The sequence below is a fragment of the Echinops telfairi genome, unplaced genomic scaffold (genome assembly GCF_000313985.2).
Source record: "Echinops telfairi isolate 266 unplaced genomic scaffold, ASM31398v2 ScPeMD7_7469;HRSCAF=8507_1, whole genome shotgun sequence".
NCBI lineage: Eukaryota > Metazoa > Chordata > Mammalia > Afrosoricida > Tenrecidae > Echinops > Echinops telfairi.
In genome coordinates this window covers 101,594,940-101,598,515 of record NW_022111373.1, presented here as the reverse complement: position 1 = coordinate 101,598,515, position 3,576 = coordinate 101,594,940, and the positions used below count along the sequence as shown (strand labels likewise).

Below are 3,576 nucleotides of genomic sequence, written 5' to 3'. Positions count from 1 at the left end.
TTAAGATGCAGCATGTGAGCAAGGACCTATGGCACTGAAGGAAGTTCAACATGCACTTAAAACATTAGCCAGAAACAAGGCTCTAGGAATTGATGGATTACCAACTGAAATGTTTCACAGGATTATGAAGCACTGGAAGCACTTACTCGTGGATGCCAGGAAATTTGGTAGAAGGCTACTTGGCCAATTGACTGGCAGAAATCTATATTTATATTCAATGCCATATTTTTCCTCAATGTGTGGGTCTTGATAAAATATGGATAACCTTGATAAGAATGGAAGTTCCAGAACACTTCACTGTGCACATGTGACACTTCTATATGGGTCAAGAGGCAATTGTTTGAACAGAACAAGGGACAATAGCAGAGTGTAAGATCAGGAACGTGTACGTAATTGTCAAGGATCTCATCTTGCTTGGTTGGATCCACATGCAATGGTCATGGAAATAACAGTCAAGAGATTAAAAGACACATGTATTGGGTAAATCAGCAGCATAAGACTTCTTTATAGTGTTTAAAAGCTAAGAGGTCACTTTGAAGATTAAAGTGTACCTAACTCAAACCCTGACATTTTAAAGTTAGCAATATGTATGTGAAAGTTAGACAGTGAGTACGGAAGACTGATGAAAAATCGATGCATTTGGATTATGGCATTGACAAAAAATATTGAAAGCATCATCTATCAATCAATTGGTAAAAAACAAATGGCTCTGCTTAGGAGAAAGTACAGCCAGAATGCGCCTGAGAGGCAAGGATGGAAGGCGATTCCTTGCTGATTTGCAAATCAAGCATTGAACCACAAGGTAGGAAGTAATAATAAATGTGTCTAAAGAACACACTGCTTCCTTTTATGGTTGAGCTGTCTTTTCCCTCAAACTTGCTGTTTCCCAAATTTCAATATCACAGGAAAGTGGACAAAAAGATAATATCTTAGCATGGAATTACTTAACAGAGATGAATGTCATTTCTGTCACATGCAAACTCTGTCAGGGACCACATGTTTCTGTTTCCATAGATACCACTTTTCTTCTGGTGGCCAAAAGTTAAAAATCTGTTCACTGCCATGGTTCAAATTTGAGGAATGGTAACCACTTTATAAATGTACAAAAAGACTCAGGAAAAAGTCATTTATCAATGGGATCTCATTTATATGATGTTTAGTTCCAGGATATCAATAGTTGTCTTCTAAGTTGGAGAAGTGGAAGCATAGCAAGATTAAAAAGACAAGTGAATTAAAGTTTAGAAAAGCCCTACGTGGTTCCGTCTACGTATTGCTTCTATGTTCATTTTATTTTACGTTCATTAGGAAAACAGTGTCTTTGGGATGTCATATTGAAGGGGAAAGAGCTAAACAAAGGAAATGCAGTGGTATAGTTTATAGAATGATAGAAGAACGAGCAAACTTGACATCACATTGTGATGGTTTCATACCTTCTGCTTCTGTAAAGATTGCAAATTATATGGGGGAAGTTCCAGTCTTTCTTAAAAGGCTACTAGGGATCAGAATTCATTCAATGACAGTAGGTTTGGATGAATGCTCAATTTTATGCAGACCAATGGTAATGAGAGCTTTTCTATGATTTGGGGCATATGAATAAATAATATATTTTGTGGAACATAGAGATTCGAAGGGTAAAGTTGCTCATATTAAAATTAAAACCCTGGTCACATGACGACACTCTCCGGAATCGCTGCACTGCCGTGATGAAAGGTCCTTTAAACCCTTTGCAGAATGATGACCTTGGGCTTCTGTGGCTTTGGGGTGGAAGCAGCTGGAAGCGGGGTTGGGGAAACAGCATTCCGCCCTGCAAGGCCCGTGACTGCTGCTGCCTTCTCTCCTACCAGGCCTGACAAGCTAAAGCCCGCCACATCGCCCCGCGGCCCATGTCCCGGCCCCATCCGGTCCTTCGTGCACTGCCCCACGGTGTGCTATCACACAAAAGTCCGTGCAGGCGGGGGCTTCAGCCTGGGAGATCTGAGGGTGACCGGCATTCACAAGAAGGTGGCCCACACCATGGGCATCTCCGTGGACCCCCGGAGGCAGAACAAGTCCACTGAGTCCTTGCAGGCCAAAGGGCAGCGTCTGAAGGAGTACTGCTCCAAGCGCATCCTCTTCCCCAGGAAGCCCTCCGCCCCCAAGAAGGGAGACAGCTCTGCGGAGGAACTCAAACTGGCCACGCAGCTTACTGGACCTGTGATGCCCATCTGAAACGTCTACAAGAAGGAGAAAGCCCGGGTTATCACGCAAGAAGAGAAGGACTTCAAGGCCTTCGCCAGTCTCCGCATGCCCCGTGCCAACGTCCAGCTCTTTGGCATCCGAGAGAAAAGGGCCAAGGAGGCTGCAGAGCAGGATGTGGAGAAGAAGAAGTAGTGTTGCAAGGGCCTTTAATAAATCCTCCCCACCCACCCACACAAATAAATAAATAAATAAATAAAACCCTGATGGAAATAGTCATCTGTATGGCTATCAGCTGTACTGAAGTCAACAACACTGGTAAGGAAAACAACAACAAACTTAAAACCCTCGTAGGCTACTTTGGGAGAAAAACTGGGGTTCCCTCTGGGTCACTGGATCAGCATTGATGCCATGGTGAGTGTGGTTTGGTTTGGGTAGCCTACTTTAGAAACCTAGACATTGTGTACTTTTGCAAAATCTGTTGTGGGAGAGATGCTTAACTTTCTATGATCTCTTCTCCCCTCTGGTTAGGAAGAGAGACAGGAGATCTAAGAGTCTCCTGAAAAACATTTTCAGTATAAAAATCACTAGTTGTGGGTTTATTCTGACTCAAAGGGACCCCGTGGGGGTTAGAACAGAATGGTGCTCTGTGAAGTTTTCAATGCAATATTTTACCTTTGAAAATGCAATGAAAAGCCAATTTCTTAAGTTAACTAAATTATGGAAAATATTGCCAAGAATGGGAATTTGAGCACATTTAATTATGCTCATGAAGAAGCAATAGAAAGGCCAAAAGGCAGTCTTCAAGAACAGAGAGATAATGAATAGTGTAAAGCCAGGAAAGGGTGCATTTGGGTTGTAATGTAGATTTATTAAGAGCCTGTAGAATGCAGATGACAACTTTGACATCTGATATTGAAGAGGAGTAGATGCACTTAGTGATGAAGATCAAAGACATTATGGAGTTTACCTAACCATTAAGAAAGCAAAATTTCCTTAGACTTGGACCAATAAGCAGCAGCATCATAAACAGATAAAATATTGAAGTTGTCAAGAATTTCATTTTCTTTGGATCCATAAAGGAGCCCTGGCTCATAGTGGGTACACGTTGGGCCAGTAGCCATAGGTGAGCCATTAAAAACCACCAGGTAATCCTCAATCGGAAGACAGAACTTTCTGCTACCTTAGAGTTACAGTCTTCAAAACTTACTGTGGTGGTTATACCCTTTCCAATAGAGTCGCTGTGAGTTGGCTTTGACTAGATGGTAGTGAGTTTGGAGTTTGGTTTGGATCCAAATGAATAGCCTTGGAAGCATAAGTCAAACAATCAAAGTATGCATTTAACTGGGTAAATCTACAAAGAGTAAAGTGTTCAAAAGCAAAATTGTCACATTGGGACTT

The 3,576-nt window shown here is 41.9% G+C and overlaps 1 non-coding gene and 1 pseudogene across 1 annotated transcript; both read left to right on the top strand.

Annotated features, from left to right (window-relative positions):
• Positions 1-1,669: 1,669 nt before the first annotated feature.
• LOC115873877 lies at positions 1,670-1,752 on the top strand. Its single transcript, XR_004048651.1, has one exon. It is a non-coding gene; the product is annotated as a small nucleolar RNA MBII-202 (small nucleolar RNA).
• LOC101652074 lies at positions 1,704-2,370 on the top strand (annotated as a pseudogene).
• The last annotated feature ends 1,206 nt before the right edge of the window (positions 2,371-3,576 follow it).